At 45.0% G+C, this 20,799-nt stretch overlaps 1 long non-coding RNA gene across 1 annotated transcript in view; it reads left to right on the top strand.

Moving 5' to 3' along the window:
- The first annotated feature begins 13,981 nt into the window (after window positions 1-13,981).
- Window positions 13,982-20,799, top strand: part of LOC134337588 (uncharacterized) — a 41,161-nt gene continuing 34,343 nt past the window's right edge. Inside the window, exon 1 of the long non-coding RNA XR_010016027.1 lies at window positions 13,982-14,146. This is a non-coding gene — a long non-coding RNA (uncharacterized LOC134337588). The remainder of the gene's footprint in view (window positions 14,147-20,799) is intronic.

Below are 20,799 nucleotides of genomic sequence, written 5' to 3' on the forward strand. Positions count from 1 at the left end.
CGTTAATCTTCTAATTAACAAATTATGGCACCACATGAAAATTATAATTGCACCTTCCTTACTTTCACTGATGCAAATTGGTCCATGATGTGATCAAAGTCAGTTTTTTTTCAGTTTCTTCTCTTTCTACACTCAGCAGAGCAAGATCACAGAGTCTGCCTTGACCCATGGAGGCTCTCAAATACAAAAGTATTAGCTTTAGCTTGCTGAATGATCTCTCACAGCTGGCGATGGAAACTGCGATAGTTAGCATTATCTGAATAGCAATGGGAAGATTGGGGAAGACGCTCTCATCGCCATACTGAACAATAAATTCAAGAAGCTCTTCAGGTCTTGATTTTTCACGTTGACCCGCCTTGATAGCAACATTCTGCAATCCAAAATTTCTTCATAGAGCTGCTGTCCATCAACATCAGAGCTGTACAATTCTCCCAAGTTTTCGCACTTCTTCTTTAGGTCGTTACTGTCGCGCCGTAACACAGTTTCTCGACATCGAGAAGGAACCCAAACTGGCGTCAGTGTCGTGCACATGAGTGACCCTTTCGTCCATTTCTCTGTGAAGACGGTCGAGTATTCCCTTCATGACTCCTTCCATTTCCTCCTTGGCTGGTAACCCAGCGTCTCTCGAGTTCTCATCAGCCATTCGTTTCTTTCGTCTCTGACGTCTTTTGACAGAGACTGACTCCTTCTTCGAGTGACTCTCTGACCAACACTGCCATCACAGCACCGTTGTCATAGCGCTGTGACCGACAATCTTGTAGCTCCATTTCGCCTTTCTCTAGCTGTTTCAAGATGTCTTCAACCAAGCTCTCAGCATCCTTCGGGCTTATCTGGATAAAACCAAGGAAAGACTCTTTAACACGGACTGTTTTCCTCTCAAAATCAACTTCCACAAACCTCACTACTTCTGACATCTGCTCACAGTGTGCCTGATCAGGAGTCGAGTCGAACATGAGTCTGGCCCTGTAGCTCAGAAGGGTAGGGCAAGGAAGAGGAGGGCAGTTGTGATAGGGGACTCGATAGTAAGGGGGTCAGATAGGCGATTCTGTGGATGCAGTCCAGAGACCCGGATGGTAGTTTGCCTCCCTGGTGCCAGGGTCCGGGATATTTCTGATCGTGTCCAAGATACCCTGAACTGGGAGGGTGAGGAGCCAGAGGTCGTGGTACATATAGGTACCAATGACATAGGTAGGAAAAGGGATGAGGTCCTGAAAGGAGAATATAGGGAGCTAGGAAGGGAGTTGAGAAAAAGGACCGCAAAGGTAGTAATCTCGGGATTACTGCCTGTGCCACGTGACAGTGAGAGTAGGAATGCGATGAGGTGGAGGATAAATGCGTGGCTGAGGGATTGGAGCAGGGGGCAGGGATTCAAGTTTTTGGATCATTGGGACCTCTTTTGGCGCAGGCGTGACCTGTACAAAAAGGACGGGTTACACTTGAATCCTAGGGGGACCAATATCCTGGCAGGGAGATTAGCGGGGGCTACTGAGGTGACTTTAAACTAGAATGGTTGGGGGGTGGGAATCAAATTAAAGAGGCTAGGCGTGAGGAGGTTAGTTCACAACAGAGGGATGGGAACCAGTGCAGAGAGACAGAGGGGTGTAAAGTGAGGGTAGAAGCAAAAAGTACTAAGGAGAAAAGTAAAAGTGGCGGGCGACAAATCCAGGGCAAGCATTAAAAAGGGCCACTTTTCAACATAATTGTATAAGGGCTAAGAGAGTTGTAAAAGAGCGCCTGAAGGCTTTATGTGTCAATGCAAGGAGCATTCGTAATAAGGTGGATGAATTGAAAGTGCAGATTGTTATTAATGAATATGATATAGTTGGGATCACAGAGACATGGCTCCAGGGTGACCAGGGATGGGAGCTCAACGTTCGGGGATATTCAATATTCAAGAGGGACAGACATGAAGGAAGGGGAGGTGGGGTGGCGTTGCTGGTTAAAGAAGAGATTAACGCAATAGAAAGGAAGGACATAAGCCGGGAAGATGTGGAATCGATATGGGTAGAGCTGCGTAACACTAAGGGGCAGAAGACGCTGGTGGGAGTTGTGTACAGGCCACCTAACAGTAGTAGTGAGGTCGGAGATGGTATTAAACAGGAAATTAGAAATGTGTGCAATAAAGGAACAGCAGTTATAATGGGTGACTTCAATCTACATGTAGATTGGGTGAACCAAATTGGTAAAGGTGCTGAGGAAGAGGATTTCTTGGAATGTATGCGGGATGGTTTTTTGAACCAACATGTCGAGGAACCAACTAGAGAGCAGGCTATTCTGGACTGGGTTTTGAGCAATGAGGAAGGGTTAATTAGCGATCTTGTCGTGAGAGGCCCCTTGGGTAAGAGTGACCATAATATGGTGGAATTCTTCATTAAGATGGAGAGTGACATAGTTAATTCAGAAACAAAGGTTCTGAACTTAAAGAGGGGTAACTTTGAAGGTATGAGACGTGAATTAGCTAAGATAGACTGGCAAATGACACTTAAAGGATTGACGGTGGATATGCAATGGCAAGCATTTAAAGGTTGCATGGATGAACTACAACAATTGTTCATCCCAGTTTGGCAAAAGAATAAATCAAGGAAGGTAGTGCACCCGTGGCTGACAAGGGAAATTAGGGATAGTATCAATTCCAAAGAAGAAGCATACAAATTAGCCAGAGAAAGTGGCTCACCCGAGGACTGGGAGAAATTCAGAGTTCAACAGAGGAGGACAAAGGGCTTAATTAGGAAGGGGAAAAAAGATTATGAGAGAAAACTGACAGGGAACATAAAAACGGACTGTAAAAGCTTTTATAGATATGTAAAAAGGAAAAGACTGGTAAAGACAAATGTAGGTCCCTTGCAGACAGAAACAGGTGAATTGATTATGGGGAGCAAGGACATGGCAGACCAATTGAATAATTACTTTGGTTCTGACTTCACTAAGGAGGACATAAATAATCTTCCAGAAATTGTAGGGGACAGAGGGTCCAGTGAGATGGAGGAACTGAACGAAATACATGTTAGTAGGGAAGTGGTGTTAGGTAAATTGAAGGGATTGAAGGCAGATAAATCCCCAGGGCCAGATGGTCTGCATCCTAGAGTGCTTAAGGAAGTAGCCCAAGAAATAGCGGATGCATTAGTGATAATTTTTCAAAACTCGTTAGATTCTGGACTAGTTCCTGAGGATTGGAGGGTGGCTAATGTAACTCCACTTTTTAAAAAAGGAGGGAGAGAGAAACCGGGGAATTATAGACCAGTTAGCCTAACGTCGGTGGTGGGGAAACTACTGGAGTCAGTTATCAAGGATGTGATAACAGCACATTTGGAAAGCGGTGAAATGATCGGACAAAGTCAGCATGGATTTGTGAAAGGAAAATCATGTCTGACGAATCTCATAGAATTTTTTGAGGATGTAACTAGTAGAGTGGATAGGGGAGAACCAGTGGATGTGGTATATTTGGATTTTCAAAAGGTTTTTGACAAGGTCCCACACAGGAGATTAGTGTGCAAACTTAAAGCACACGGTATTGGGGGTAAGGTATTGGTGTGGGTGGAGAATTGGTTAGCAGACAGGAAGCAAAGAGTGGGAATAAACGGGACCTTTTCAGAATGGCAGGCGGTGACTAGTGGGGTACCGCAAGGCTCAGTGCTGGGACCCCAGTTGTTTACAATATATATTAATGACTTGGATGAGGGAATTAAATGCAGCATCTCCAAGTTTGCGGATGACACGAAGCTGGATGGCAGTGTTAGCAGTGAGGAGGATGCTAAGAGGATGCAGGGTGACTTGGATAGGTTGGGTGAGTGGGCAAATTCATGGCAGATGCAATTTAATGTGGATAAATGTGAAGTTATCCACTTTGGTGGCAAAAATAGGAAAACAGATTATTATCTGAATGGTGGCCGATTAGGAAAAGGGGAGGTGCAACGAGACCTGGGTGTCATTATACACCAGTCATTGAAAGTGGGCATGCAGGTACAGCAGGCGGTGAAAAAGGCGAATGGTATGCTGGCATTTATAGCGAGAGGATTCGAGTACAGGAGCAGGGAGGTACTACTGCAGTTGTACAAGGCCTTGGTGAGACCACACCTGGAGTATTGTGTGCAGTTTTGGTCCCCTAATCTGAGGAAAGACATCTTTGCCATAGAGGGAGTACAAAGAAGGTTCACCAGATTGATTCCTGGGTTGGCAGGACTTTCATATGAAGAAAGACTGGATGAACTGGGCTTGTACTCGTTGGAATTTCGAAGATTGAGGGGGAATCTGATTGAAATGTATAAGATCCTAAAGGGATTGGACAGGCTAGATGCAGGAAGATTGTTCCCGATGTTGGGGAAGTCCAGAACGAGGGGCCACAGTTTGAGGATAGAGGGGAAGCCTTTTAGGACCGAGATTAGGAAAAACTTCTTCACACAGAGAGTGGTGAATCTGTGGAATTCTCTGCCACAGGAAACAGTTGAGGCCAGTTCATTGGCTATATTTAAGAGGGAGTTAGATATGGCCCTTGTGGCTAAAGGGATCAGGGGGTATGGAGGGAAGGCTGGGGCGGGGTTCTGAGTTGGATGATCAGCCATGATCATAATAAATGGCGGTGCAGGTTCGAAGGGCCGAATGGCCTACTCCTGCACCTATTTTCTATGTTTCTATGTTTCTAAAACCTAAAGCATTAACTTTCTGTAGATGACCCCTGACTTACTGAGTAATTTCAAAACACATTGAGGCCTTTCAATGCCAGCAAGACCAGGGAACTGATTGTAAACATCAGCAAAGGGAAGACGGGAGCACACACACCAATCTTCAGTGACAGGTCAACAGTGGAAAAGAAGGAAAGTTTCTAGTTCCTGGATGCTAATGTCTCTGAGGATCTGTCCTGGGCCACCATTGATGCAATCACCATGAAGACACACCAACAGCTCTACTTTATGAGAAGATTGAGGAGATTCAGTAGGTCACCAAATACTCTAGCAAATTTCTACAGGTATACCATCAAGAGCATTCTGACTGGTTGCTCCACCATCTGATATGGAGAGGCCAACGCACAGGAACGTAAGAGGCTTCAGAGGATTGTAGACTTATTCAGCTCCATCAAGGACACAAGTCTCCCCACCACTGAGGATATCTTCAAAAGGCAATGCCTCAACAAGGCAGCATCCATTATTAAGAACCCTCACCCCCTGGGACATGTCCTCTTCTCATTTCTACCATCAGAGAGGAGGTATAGGAGCCTGAAGACCCACACTGAACATTTTAGGAACAGTCTCTTCACCTCTGCCCTCAGATTTTTGAACAGTCCACTAATCAATGAGCACTACCTCACTATTGTTTTGCATTTATTTATTTATTTTTATTGTAATTATAGTAGTTTGTTATGCCTGCACTGTATTGCTGACACACAACGCAAAATTGACACAGTAGCCTAGTGGTTAGCACAAAACTTTACCTCAGTGGCTATAAGATTGGGATTCAAGTTTATGCTATTTTGGTGCAGGATGCATCGTGACACTTTCCCAGCACAATTTTCTCTGATTTGATTTGTTTTGACTCAAAACCACTCATTTCAGTGCATGTTTCGATGCACATGTGGCAAATTAAGCTAATCTGTATTTCACAATTTATGTCAGCGATGATAAACCTAATCCTGATTCCGATCCTTTTCACGGCACCTCTGTCTAATTTAACACACTAATTACAATCAGACCTTTGTGATCTGCATTGTTTGTTCTGGAGACAACCTTGGCAACGTTTGTTTTTGGATCAATCCCCACAGTCAGGCATTAACCCAGGATCAAAGCGAGAGCCCTTGGACAAGGGCAGTGCTCACCCAGTACTGCACGTCCAACAGTACACCACTAAACAGGCCCTAAAGGGTGCGGGAGCAGAGTGGGGTGGCGGACTAAAGCATGTGGGGACTAGGATGTGAGTTGGTGGGGAATTAAAGCCAGTGGGGAGTAAGAGCCAGGGGAATAGATTAGTTTAGCATATTAAAGACAGCAGGAAAGAGGAAGTTCTACCACAATCTGGCTGTGTGCCCCTGTTGTGTCAGGTCCTGCTCTGCTTCCCGTGCGGTTTACATCGGGAAACAAAACTATTCAGCTTGCAGAGAGCTGGAATGGAAACTGAAACTAAAACACAATGCTAAAAAGTGACCTGAATTCTGGCTGCAGATCACGACAACTTGGAGCACTGACGTGCTGGCTGGGGAGTGGAGTAGGGACAGAAATTTCACCCTCACTCCCTCAATCTTTAAATATCTCACCCAGTTCAATCTTCATTTGCCTCACTTCACACAATACAGTACATTAACCTGATCCAGTCTATTCTTTATTTCCCTCTCTTCCCTGCTTCCTCAAACGTCCTCCTCAATCCTCATTCACCAAAGCCTGTGATAATCCACCCAATCCAACTGTGTTTTCGCATCTCACCTAACACCGTTTAATATCCTTCCAGATGAGACAATACTTCACTTGTGAGTCTGTTGGGGTCATCTATTGCATCCGGTGTGGCCTCCTCCACATCAGTGAAACCCAACGCAGACTGGGGGACCGCTTTGTCGAGCACCTCCACTCCGTCCACCACAACAGACAGGATCTCCCAGTAGCCACCCACTTCAACTCTGCTTCCCATTCCCATTCAGATATGTCCATACATGGCCTCCTCTACTGCCATGATGAGGTTAAACTCAGGTTGGAGAAGCAACACCTCATATACCGTCTAGGTAGTCTCCAGCCCCTTGGTATGAACATAGAATTCTCCAACTTCTGGTAATTCCCTCTCCCTCCCTTCCCCTATCCCTATTTCACTCTACGCCCTCCCCCAGCTCCCTCATGGTTCCGCCTTCTTCTTCTACTACCCATTGTTTTCAGGGCTATGACGTCAATGCTTCCCCTCCCACACCCCTTTGTCTTTCAAATTACTGGTCTTTCAACTGACGCTACAAGCATTCTTCAAATCCTTCTCCATCTTTCATTCTTCACTCCTGACAAGGGTTCTGGCCCGAAACGTCAACTCATCATTTCTAACTGATGCTGCCCGACCTGCTGAGTTCATCTAGCGTACTGAAAGTTTTGCTTTAATATTGAACCCCACTCTGCTATTTGTCTTCATCCCTTTTAGTATCTCATCCAGTCTAATGCTTCTCTCTCATCTCCCCCATCTGGGGCTGACCGTATTGGTCAATATCTCCCTCAGAGAAGTTGTTTCCTGATGCCAAGATGAGAGTCTTGCCCTGAAACATCGACTGCCTGTTTTCCGCTACAGATGCTGCCTGATCTGCTGAGTTCTGATAGCATTTTGTTTCTTCCTTCAGATTCCAGCATCTGCGGAGTCTTATGTTGATGTTGGATTACAGCTTTAGCCTCACAGATGCTCTTTGACCTTCTGGTTTCTTTTTTTTAAACAAAACTGCAAAAGTTTCTTCACACAAAAATACACAAGTACAAACATCACAGCAGTGTACAAATTCAAATTAAGATATGAATATTACTGTCTAAAAACAGTCAATTCACTTGGGGGGGCCCATTCTTCCCATAAATCCCCCACTGTACCCATGGTGACTGCAAGCTCCCTCCCCAAGGACAGCCGGGCACAAACATATCTCTGGAAGAAGGGCAGGCAGTCGGCCCGGGTAGAGTCCTCGACTGACCATCACCTGATCACCATGGCCATGCCTAGGATCAAGCCTGCCAGCAGATCCTCTGACTGACCCGTGCCCTTCCGTACCGGGTGCCCATATACAGGATCAGGAGCAGGAGTGTAAACAAACTCTGGGTACCAGTCCTTTCAGATATTCAGACAGGGGCAGCAGCCTCTCACACTCCATATCAACGTGACACACTCCAACCTCTCACACTCCATATCAGCGTGACACACCAAGTCCTCCCAGCCACAGAATGGACGGTGTGTTAGTGAACCAATTTAAAAACCTGTAGCACAGTACTGCCAACCTCCTCCACCCAGGTTCCCAATGTACATAGGAAGGGCCCCTGCATCAAGAGGTTTCCACTGGGGACCTCCCCTGCCGCCATGGTGAGTCCGGTCAGCGGCCAAAGGCAAGGAAGTGAAAGGCCCGTACAAGAACTGTCTCAGCGTGTCATGGAACGGCAGGTGGGCAGCACTACATGTTATGTGGAACATTCTCCAGAGAGGTACCTCGGGCCCTGGGTCTGAAGAGCAATTCCGGCTGACCAGGTATTAGTATAGCTGGGACTCCTTCAAACTCCCAAGCCTCACCAACACCCAACTTACCGAATTCTTCCAGCATTGGTCCTTTCACTGTAGATTTCAGTACCGAGTCTCTCTTGTTTCCCTGTCTCTAGCATCTGAGGAATAGATAAACATCCGATTTTAAACAGCTTCTCTTGCACTGTCTCGTAAATCCATGAACCTGTGCTCAGTGACCTTCACCGTTGTCCAGTTAAGCAATGCCTCAATTTTAAAATTTTTAAATGTTTTAAAAAGTATTTGTCCTTCCAATCCCTGTATCCCTGGGTTAATAATTTCGATACTCCTCACATTGTGATCTGGATTCTGTGCGCTGGAATTTCCTGCCTCTTTCTTTTCAGCAGTAAATAACTTACTTACTACCCGTTATGACACTGGCTTTTAGGGCAGTAATGAAGATACTCCATCTCTGGCAGTGTTCACGGATTCCTTCGTCATCGCAGTAACTTCCATTTTCCTCAGTTCTCACTGCTGTCAGTCATGCAGATCCTGGGTGGAGACTCAGGAATACCATCACAGTTAGATACAGAAAGATTCTCCATTGCTGTTCCTGTAACAATTTTGTTTACCAGTCAGGATTGTTGGTCCTGAGCTGAACCCCCGAACCTGGAGGACCGGTGGGCCACTCTTAGTCTGGCCTCTACCCTTTGACCTGTGTGGCATGGGTCACCCTACCAAAGCATAAAGCCCTGACTCCAGCCGACAGAGCTCTCTGGGTCATTGAGGTACACAAGCCTCCAAACCACGACAAGGTTGTGGTCCTCTCAGCGGTTTCAACAGTAAGCAAGTTAAAATAAGAAATTAAGTTAATTAAGTAATAAGAAAAGAAGCAAAACAAAACCATTAAAAATAGCCTTTACGTTCTTTATTAAGGAAGCCCAATAACTCCATTTAAAAGAAACGGTTCACAGTGGAAGCAGCTAGTGTAAAGCTGAGGGGTCAGACACGGCCCTTGGGCTTAATGATGAATCCAGGCTGGTGTGAGCTGTTAATTGGGTGGAGCCTGATCTCAATCACATCCCGTTTACAGTTACTGTAATGCTGAGGCACCAAAGTCACGAAGCTGTGAAGAGCATCACACTGCCTGTAATCAGCTACTGACAAAACGATCTATAGCAGACACCATCTCACTTGCTCTGTACTCATCTCTGGTCCATCTAGACAGTAAATGCCCCTACATACACTACACTATTGTTTACTTCCTACCCAATCTGTCAATGCTATAATTCCAAACAAACTTATTTCCAAACCTTTAGACCTGGGACTCAACACTTCCATTTGCAACTCAATCCTTGACTTCAAAGTTCAAAGTAAATATGTTATCAAAGTACAAATATGTCACCAGATGCAAACCTGATACTAACGTGATCTACTGGACTTCTTCAATACCACGCTTCATTACCCTGCGCTCCATTGAAAACAGTCGTAATTTGCTCCACCTCTCTCCATAATCCAGCCCCGGCAACATCCGCGTTAATCTCCTCTGCACCCTTTCCAGTTGAAGAACATCTTTCTTATAGCAGGGTGACCAAAATGGAGTGTAATTTTCCAAATGCAGCCTTGCCAATGTTTTGTAGAACTGTGGTATAACGTAAACACGAGGAAATCTGTAGATGCTGGAATTTCAAGCAACACACATAAAAGTTGCTGGTGAACTCAGCATCTATGAGGAGAGGTACAGTCGATGTTTCGGGCCGAAACTCTTCGTCAGGACTAACTGAAAGAAGAGCTAGTAAGAGATTTGAAAGTGGGAGGGGGAGGGGGAGATCAGAAATGACAGGAGGAGACAGGAGGGGGAGGGATGGAGCCAAGAGCTGGACAGGTGATTGGCAAAAGGGATATGAGAGGATCATGGGACAGGAGGTCCAGGGAGAAAGAAACGGGAGGGGGGAAGCCAGAGGATGGGCAAGGAGTATGGTGAGAGGGACAGAAGGAGAAAAAGGAGAGAGAGAGAGAGAGAAAGAGAGAGAGAGAGAGAGAGAGAGAGAGAGACAGAGAGAGAGAGAGAGAGAGAGAGAGAGAGAGAGAGAGAGAGAGAGAAATAAATAAATAAATAAATAAATAAATAAATAGATGGGGTACGGAGGGGAGGTGGGGCATTAATGGGACTTAGAGAAGTCAATATTCATGCCATCAGGTTGGAGGCTACCCAGACAGAATATAAGGTGTTGTTCCTCCAACCTGAGTGTGGCTTCATCTTGACAGTAGAGGAGGCCGTGGATAGACATATCAGAATGGGAATGGAACATGGAATTAAAATGTGTGGCCACTGGGAGATTCTTCTTTCTCTGTTCTTCTTTCTCTGGCGGACAGAGCATAGGTGTTCAGCAAAACTATCTCCCAGTCTGCGTCAGGTCTTGCCAATATATAGAAGGCTGCATCAGGAGCACCGGACACAGTATATCACCCCAGCCAACTCACAGGTGAAGTGTCACCTCACCTGGAAGGACTGTCTGGCGCCCTGAATGGTGGTGAGGGAGGACGTGTAAGGGCATGTGTAGCACTTGTTGGGCTTACAAGGATAAGTGCCGGGAGGGAGATCGGTGGGAAGGGATGGGGGGGACGAATGGACAAGGGAGTCGTGTAGAGAGCGATCCCTGTGGAAAGCGGCGGGGGGGAGGGAAAGATGTACTTCATTGTGGGATCCCTTTGTTGGTGGCAGAAGTTACAGAGAATTATATGTTGGACCTGGAGGCTGGTGGGGTGGTAGGTGAGGACAAGGGAACCCTATTCCTAGTGGGGCGGCAGCAGGATGGGGTGAGAACAGATGTGCGTGAAATGGGAGAGATGCGGTTGAGAGCAGAGTTGATGGTGGAGGAAGGGAAGCCCCTTTCTTTAAAAAAAGGAGGACATCTCCTTTGTCCTGGAATGAAAAGCCTCATCCTGAGAGCAGATGCAGCAGAGACGGAGGAATTACGAGAAGGGGATGGCATTCTTGCAAGGGGCAGGGTGAGAAGAGGAATAGTCCAGGTAGCTGTGAGAGCCTGTAGGCTTATAGTGTCATGGTCCGGTCCGTGAAGTCCACATTCTGGTTCACGGTCCGGTCCGTGGACTCAGGACTCCGGGTCTTCCAGCTGTGCCTCGTTTTGATTGAGTTAAGCATAGGCACCTGATTCCCATCTTGGGGCTTAGATTATAAGTGGCCTTGGGGTTGAGTGTGGGCAGCTGGGATACAGAGAGAGATGATGAGAATTAAATTAAGGGAGTGGGAGTTTGGGGGGGGGGGTGCAGGAATTCACATTAAAAGGGTTGCTGGGCATGGGCGAGAGAGTGCAAGTCTGGGTATTTTTAGCGTTTTTAAGGGGTACAGGGGTTTTTTATAGGATATGATGGATAAACAGGAATAGGATACTAGGATGGTCAAAGATGGGAGGGTAAAGTGTAGGTGTGTGTGTGTGTGTGCGCGCGCGCTTGGGTGAAGGGATTTAGAATGTATGTCAAGTGCATGTTCCGGAGCAGAGGGTGGCAGTAATGCACCATTAAGTGGATGCCAACTGCCGTAAAACAAGATACAGACAGACAGTGTGGGCAGCTGGTTTGTCTTGTCATTCTCCCTTGGAGCAACCTACTGATGGAAGGCTAATGAAACAATTTGTGATCTCCAGGCCTGGTTGGAGGACCACTGCTTCATGGAGCCTTGTTGCCACTTGTTGGAGCAGTCATTGTGGTATGGATTCGGCTGTTTCTGTAGCCAGCCAAGGTTGCTGGCTGCCCTGGGACTCAGAGCCACCCTGGAGTGAGCTCCTTTCCTGTCCTTGCCTCTGTTGTGTAAGCCATGCTGTAATTGCTGTTACTCTATGGTTGTTTCTGTCCCTTCCTGTCCCTTGCCTCTGTTGGGTAAGCAGGCTGTTTGCCATTACCCTGTGGTTGGGTCTGTCCCTCCCTGTCCCTACTCTAGTCAAGTCCTGTTCCTTGTACTTCAGTGTCTGTGTCTTGCATTTGGGTCTGTTCCCAGCACCCCATTGTGACATATAGTAGACATCAGTAGATAAGCTGTCTCTAGAGATAGACCGAAAGATCAAGGAAGCGGAGGGAGGTGTCGGAAATGGACCAGGTAAACTTGAAGGCAGGGTGAAAGTTGGAGGCAAAGTTAATGAAGTCAATGAGCTCAGCATGCGTGCAGGAAGCAGCGCCAATGCAGTCGTCGATGTAGCGAAGGAAAAGTGGGGGACAGATACCAGTGTAGGCTTGGAACATGGATTGTTCCACAAAGCCAACAAAAAGGCAGGCATAGCTGGGACCCATACAGGTGCCCATGGCTACACCTTTAGTTTAGAGGAAGTGGGAGGAGCCAAAGGAGAAATTATTAAGAGTAAGGACTAATTCCACTAGATGGAGCAGTGTGCTGGTAGAGGGGAACTGGTTAGGTCTGGAATCCAAAAAGAAGCGGAGAGCTTTGAGACCTTCCTGGTGGTGGATGGAAGTATATAGGGACTGGACATCCATGGTGAAAATAAAGCGGTGGGGGCCAGGGAGCTTAAAATCATCAAAAAAATTCAAAGCATGGGAAGTGTCCACATATTTTAATTCCACGTCCCATTCCCATTCTGATATGTCTGTCCATGGCCTCTTCTACTGTAAAGATGAAGCCACACTCAGGCTGGAGGAAAAACACCTTATATTCTGTCTGGGTAGCCTCCAACCTGATGGCATGAACATTGACTTCTCTAACTTCTGTTAATGCCCCACCTCCCCTCTTATTTATTTATTTATTTATTATTAATTTTTTCTCTCTCTCCTGTTTCTCCTTCTGTCCCTCTCACTATACCACTTGCCCATCCCCTGGGCTTCCCCTTCCCCTTTTTCTCCCTCGGCCTCCAGTCCCATGATCCTCTCATATCCCTTTTGCCAATCACCTGTCCAGCTCTTGGCTCCATCCCTCCCCCTCCTGTCTTCTCCTATCGTTTTGGATCTCCCCCTCCCCCTCCCACTTTCAAATCTCTTACTAACTCTTCCTTCAGTTAGTCCTGACGAAGGGTTTCGGCTCGAAACGTCGACTGTACCTCTCCTCATAGATGCTGAGTTCACCAGCAACTTTTATGTGTGTTGCTTGAAATTCCAGCATCTACAGATTTCCTCGTGTTTACGTTATACCACAGTTCTACAAAACATTGGCGAGGCTGCATTTGGAAAATTACAATCCGTTTTGGTCACCCTGTTATAAGAAAGATGTTCTTCAACTGGAAAGGGTGCAGTGGAGATTAACGCGGATGTTGCCGGGGCTGGATTATGGAGAGAGGTGGAGCAAATTACGACTGTTTTCAATGGAGCGCAGGGTAATGAAGACTATAATGCTCTGGCTGATGAAGGGCAGCATGCCATTAAAAAAACTTCTTCACTGCCCTACCTTCAGAAAACCGTGTACTTGTACTTCTCAGCCTCTCTCTTTTACAACACTCCCAGAGGCGCTGACATTCCTTGTGAAAGTCCTGCTCTGATTTGGTTTTGCAAGATGGAACACCTCCCGCATATCGAAATTAAACTCCATTTGCCTTTGTTGGTTCTCTTTCTCAACCGATCGTTATCAGTGGGAAAGGACTGGGGAGATGTGGTGAGAATGTGGTAAAAGCGTTGAAGAATTTTGATGCTTGACCCGAAATTAAACTAACATTAAGGATAGGTGGAAGCGTGAGTGTTAAATGTTAACTAGTGATCCTCAGATAAATTCATTTCCTGCTCTGAAAGACCCGCTCTGTTTCGAAATGTGAATAAATTAGCGGAGCACGTGATTTCCGATAAATGACAGAATCTGGTTAAATAAAAGTACTGGGCTATGAAGCAAATTTTCAGTAGCGCCATGTCAGCGCGCAAGCAAGAAACTACAACGGGAATGCCTAACAGATGCAAATGGGCGATAGGCTGCATGTCGGCGCTGCTTTGTGTTCTTATTGCGGTAATTATTTGGTTGGCACTAAAACAACCCCAGTGTCAGAACCAAACGGTAAGTTGTAAAAATATCAATATCTTATTGATTCCAGACTTTTGCCACTTTTGAATTGGATCACGGAAACCTTTAGCCCTTCACACGTCTTATTTGGAAGTATCGAACAGGAGGACACTGTAGTGTTAGATTATTTTGGTCCTGGAAGTTCTGAGATTAAACTTTATTTGCTTCATAAATACAGTTGCTTTCAAAGTTCATTTCAGATTTTAAACAAAATCATACAGAAGAATAGCACAGGATATCCGTGAAGATAGCTTGCAGATAGTGGGATTGGAAAGACACAGCGGTTGAGTTAACAATTATTCTTAGAGAGAGAAAACTGACGTCCTGAGTTTTTACTTGAGAAGCTTAGAGCCGACACCATCGCCTCATCTGATTTCATCTCCACTATCTTGATTTGGAAATATATCAGAAACGGGCTTAACTCTGGCTCCAGCAACATTTGGGAGCCCCTTCACCTGGACTGTGATTGGAGGAGGAGGCTGGCAACCACAATCTCAATTGTGGTCAGGTTGTCACAGGAAAGGGACAGAGGTACTGCAGACTCTATTACGAACGCGTCTCCTGCTTTAAATCCCATGGTCAAGATGTTCAGGCGTGGGTGAAGTAAGTTACTCTATCTCTCTGTTCTTAGTTGTTCATTCCCCGTCTATTAGTGGGAAAGGCTCCAGCGGCAGTGTTTTGTTCTGTGTGTGGGATGTGGGAAGTCGAGGAGACCTCCCGTCTCCCAGATAAACACATCTGCACCAGCTGCACTGAGCTGCTGTTACCTAGAGAGCGTTTTAAGGAACTGGAGCTGCAGCTCGATGACCTTCAACTCATACAGGAGGATGAGGAGGTGATAGACAGGAGCTACAGGGAGGTAGTTACCCCTAACTTGCAGGAAACGGTTAACTGTGTGACTGTCAGGAGAAATGCACAGAGTACACCTGTGGCTGTTCCCTTCAATAGTAAGTATACGTGTAGATACTATTGGTGGGATGACCTGGGGGGTGGGGGAGAGCCATGGTGACCAGGTCTCTGGCACTGAGTCTGGTGCTTTGGCTCAGATGAGCAGAGAGGTGCAGAGGACTGCAGTGATGATAGGAGATTACCTCGTCAGAGGAACAGAGATGAGGTTCTGTGGACGCGAGAGACATCTGGATCGTATGTGGCCTCCCTGGTGCCAACATCAGGGATGTCTTGGATCGGGTCCATGGTATTCTCAAGGGCGAGGGTGAGCAGCCAGAAGTTTTGGTACATATTAGCACCAAAGACATAAGAAGACAAGGGGAGGAGGTCCTGAAGAGAAATTTTTAGGGAGCCAGGTAGAAAGCTGAGAAACAGGACCTCCAGGATAGTAATCTCTGGATTGCTGCCTGTGCCACGAGCCAGTGCGGATAAGAATATGATGATCTGGCAGGTGAATTTGTGGCTGAGGAACTAGTGCCGGGGCAGGGGTTCAGATTTCTGGATTGTTTGGATCACTTCTGGGAAAGGTATGACTTGTACAAAAGGGATGGATTACACCTGAACATGAGGGGGTCCAATATCCTTGTGGGTAGGTTGGCTAGAGTTGTTCAGGAGGGTTCAAACTAATTTGGCAGTGGAGTGGGAAACGGAGTAATAGAGCTGAGGATGGAATAAAGGCAATGTGTAATGAGACTCCTAGCAAGGAGAGGCTGCTGACAGGGCATAATTGCAGTCACCAGGATGAGTTGCAACGTAAAAGGTGGCCAGAATCGAAAAGAATGAATACAGGACTGAAGGTGTTGTATTTGAATGTGCACAGCATATAGAGTAAAATGGATGAACTAGTTGCATCATTACAGATTGGCAAGTATCATACTTGTGGGCATCACTGACTCATGGCCGATAGAAGATTATAACTGGGAGCTTAATGTCTGGGATACATGTTGTAACAAAAGGACAGGCAGCAAGGCAGAGGGGGTGGCTTAACTCTGCTGGTAAAAAATGAAATTAAATCATTAGAAGGAGGTAACCTAGGATCAGAAGGTGCTGAGTCATTGTGGATAGAGCTAGGAAACTGCAGAAGTAAGAAAGACCCTGATGGGAGTTGTATACAGATCCCAAAACAGTAGTAAGGATGTGGTCTACAAATTACAATGAGAGTTAGAAAATGCATGTTAAAAGGACAATGTTACAATAGTCATGGGGGATTTGAATATACAGGTAGATTGGGGAAAATCAGGTTGGTGTGGGATTCCAAGAGGGGGATTTTTCTAGAATGCCTACAAGATGGCTTCTTTGAGCAGCTTGTGGTTGAGCCCACTAGGGGATCAGCTATTCTGGACTGGGTGTTGTGCAATGAACCAGAATTGATTACAGAGCACAAGGTAAAAGAACCATTAGGAGCAAGTGATCATAATATGATTGAATTCACTCTGGAATTTGAGATGGAGAAGCTAAAATCAGATGTATCAGTATTACAGTGTAGTAAAGGGAATTACAGAGGCATGAGAGAGGAGTTGGTCAGAAATGATTGAAAAGGAACACTAGCAGGGATGACGGCAGCAGCAATGTCTGGAATTTCTGGACGTAATTTGGAAGGCACATGATATATGCATTCCAAAGAGGAAGAAGTATTCTAAAGAGTAAGATAACTATAGCAAACAAAGGAAGTCAAAGTCAACATAAAAGCTAAATAGAGCATATAATAGAGCAAATATTAGTGGGAAGCTAGAGGATTGGGAAGATTTGAAATACCAACAGAATGCTACTAAGAAGGTAAAGATAGAATACAAAAGTAAGGTAGCCAATAATATTAAAGAGGATACCAAAAATTTCTTCAGATAAGTGAAGTGTAAAAGAGAGGAAAGAGTGGATATCAGGCCACTGGAAAACAATGATGGAGAGGCAATAATGGGGTCAAGGATATGGTGGATAAACTGAAAGAGTATTTTGCATCAGTCTTCACTGTGGAAGACACTAGCAGTATGGTGGAAGTTCCAGGTGTCTGGAATCATGAAGAGTGTGAAGTTACCATAACTAGGAAGAAGGTTTTTGGGAAACTGAAAGGTCTGAAGGTACTGTAGATAAGTCACCTGGACCAGATAGTGTACACTCTGGTGTTCTGAAGGAGGTGGCTGAAGAGATCATGGAGGCATTAGTAATGACCTTCCAAGAATCACTAGATTCTGGAATGGTTCTGGAAGATTGCAAATGTGATTCCACTCTTCAGAAAGGGTGAGAGGCAGAAGAAAGGAAACTGTAGGCTAATTAGTCTGACCTTATTGGTTAGGAAGATGTTGGAGTCAGTTGTTAAGGGTGTGGTTTCGGGATACTTGGAGGCACATGGTAAAATAGACCTCAAGGGGAAATCTTGCCTGACAAATCTGTTGGAATTCTTTGAAGAAATAACAAGCAGGATAGACAAAGGAGAATCGGTTGATGTTGTGTACTTGGATTTTCAGAAGGCCTTTGACAAGGTGCCACACATGAGGCTGCTTAACAAGCTGAGCCCATGGTATTACAGGAAAGATTCTAGAATGGGTAAAGCAGTGGCTAATTGGCAGGAGGCAAAGAGTGGGAATAAAGGAGTCCTTTTCTGACACTGTATTTCATCTGCCACTCATTTGCCCGTTCTCCTAATCTGTCTAATTCTTTTTATAACCACTCTACTTCCTCAAAACTACCTGCCCCTCCACCTCTCTTTGTATCATCTGCAAACTTTGCAACAAAGCCATCAATTCCATCATCCAAATCATTGAAATGTAATGTAAAAAGAATCCGTCCCAATACAAACAAGGCCTTGACAGAGTGGATGTGGAGAGGATGTTTCCTATGATGGGAGAGTTTAAGACCAGAGGACACAGCCTCAGAATAGAGGGGCATCCTTTTAGAATGGAGATAAGGAATTTCTTTAGCCAGAGAGTGGTGAATCTGTCGAATATGTTGCCACAGACAGCTGTATATTTAAGGCAAAGGTTGATAGGTTCTTGATTGATCAGGGTATAAAGCGGTATGGTGGGAAGGCAAGAGATTGGGGCTGAGGGGAAAAATGGATTGGCCATGATGAAATAGTGGAGCAGATTTGATGGGCCAAATGGCCTAATTCTGCTCCTATATCTTATGATCTTTTAAGTGAAGATGTGTCCCGACTGGAAGTTTTTTTTTTCCTAACAGTAACGGCCTGCCTACTTTCAGGTAGGGGAATTCCGATTGCATTGTAAGTAGCAGAGAAGACATTGCTACTTTAATTAACTAGAAATGAAAATATCATAAATGTACAAAATGCTGGAAGGACTCAGCAAGTCAGGCAGCATTTATGGAAATGAATGAGAGTCAATGTTTCTGGCCAAGTCCCTTCATCAGGAAGGGGGAAGAAGCCAGAATAAGAAATTAAAGTTATATTTTTGATAAAGTATGGTTATCTAAGTGCCAAAAGAAAAGATTGACTCGTCATTTTCCAAAGCAAATTCCTTAAGTGGGCTCTCCACTCTGAACTGGCAGCGTGCAATAGATATCCTTAATAAGACAATTTAGTTCTTTGTATATTTTATTTTTTTTACACCATAACAATAAATTCATCCAACCATTTTAAAGTGCATTGCTTTTCTGTTTTGGGCACTAGCTTTGATAGAGCCACATTTGATCAATTTATTTTCCATCTGTCATGTTCTTGCCCGTTCATTCAGCTTGTTTATACTCCTTGAAGCCCCCCCCCCACTGTATATCTTCCTTTCTACTCTAATTCCTACATAGCTTTGTGTGCCCAGCAAATTTTGGAAATGTGACATTTAGTGCCTTCAGCTGAGTCATTGATATAAACTGTGATTAGCTGCATCTGAAGCAGTGATCCCTGTCATAACCCACTCGTCACAGCCTGCCGTACTGAGGAAAATCTGTTTATTCCTTCTCTTTGCTTTTTATTCTCAATGTTAGTATATTAACCCCAGTTCTGTATCCTCCAAAATCTCGCCAACCTCCTGAATGGGACTTTACTAAGAACCTCAATGTCAGGCAGCCTCAGTGAAAAAAAACAATTGCACTTAAGGTCAAATGAGCTTGGATATTGGCTCTGATTCTCTCTCAATAGATGCTGCCTGTACTTGCTGGGTATTTCCTATCTGGATAATAGCATGAATGGCACAGGCTCAGTGTGAGCCGGAAAACAAAGAGATTAGTGTTGTAATTCCCATGCCAGTGTCAGTAGGGAAGTTCCCAGGGCTGAACGTTGTTCTCCTGTGTCAGACTGAGGGTTAAAAATAAATCTGCTGACAGATCTGCAGAACTGTGATAGCATAGCTGAGCAGCTGCATTGGTTCTTGCTGTCTACAGCAGTGAGGCAGTGTGGTTTATCTTCATGGTCGGATTAAAATTGTGATTTAATTGCTTTAACTTTGGTTAATTTATTGAAATCATTGTGGTAAAAGAGGCCGGAGCTGTTTTTCTGGTATCTGGTATATCCGCGACAGTGGAGGTGCTGCTTCCTGATCATTCTCAGACTCAGAGGTTCATCGGCACAGCTGAAAACACCTGCCCTGAGTTTACTTTTCTATAGTCTATCTCTGACTCTTTGCAGGGGATAGACTAGTGACCAAGAATATGACAAGCTACGTGAGATATGAGCATCTCTGCTGGGAAAGAGAATGGTGAAATTCCTCAGACCCTCTGGTCATTAAAGACATAAGATTTGTTCCTCAAACACAATGTTGAACTCAGTGTCACCTCCTTACCCATTTCTTTATTAAACCGTCAGAAGTGCTGAGCCACCTGGTTTCCTCTTTCTTCTCTTGATCTCTTCATTACTTAGCTGTCAAGGGGCAGAGTGAGTTTAGTCGCCATTACTAAGGAGAAGGTGCTTGGGGAACTGAAAGGACTGAAGATAGGTAAATCACCTGGACCAGATGCACTACTGCCCAGGGTTCTGAAAGTGGTGCTTCTAGCCAAACTATTCCAGTACAGTTAGATCACTTGTCAAAACTGAGCATCAGTGGTAAAACGTCATTTCTTTCTGTCAAGCAATACATAATATCAAAGTTTTGAAGGAGACAGAGCAAAATACTTCAGTATACTCGTAATGAAACACATTTCTTGCAGCAAAGTATTTACATCACAAGATACCAATATTCATATTAGTGTAGGAATTTACTAACATGTCAACCAAATGTCCCACTTTTAGCCCCTCAGAACAACATGTTTAACATTTTGCACAAATACCAACACAGACTATATATCACAGTCCCTCGCATTAGTAGTACATCTGCATCTAGGGATGTTGGATGATGTGTCGTAAAGAGAGCTTTATTCTTTATTGGATCTTTTTTTTATTTGGAATATTATAGTACGTGACCTGGAATGCTTCATGGGAGAGTGTTGAGGCATTTTTATTCTGTGTCTAGCCCATGCTGACCCTGCCTTGGGAGAGTTTCACTCTGTATCTAATCCACAGAGTCTTTGTGTTTAGTGGCAGCTCAACAACATGAATTCCCAAATTCACCGCCTCCAAGAGAACCTCTCCAATTGTGGCCACTTAATCATCCAAATATTCTGTCCTTTCAGGATAGATGGCCTGGGCCCTAAGCTTTAGACTTCCCTCCTTAAACCTCTCTGCCTTTCAGTCTTTAAAACCTTCACCTTTATCCATAATATCTCTGCATGCAACTCGGCAACAAATTTTGATTGATAAATACTTCAATGAAATGCCT

Source organism: Mobula hypostoma, chromosome 24 (genome assembly GCF_963921235.1).
Source record: "Mobula hypostoma chromosome 24, sMobHyp1.1, whole genome shotgun sequence".
NCBI classification, from domain to species: Eukaryota; Metazoa; Chordata; class Chondrichthyes; order Myliobatiformes; family Myliobatidae; genus Mobula; species Mobula hypostoma.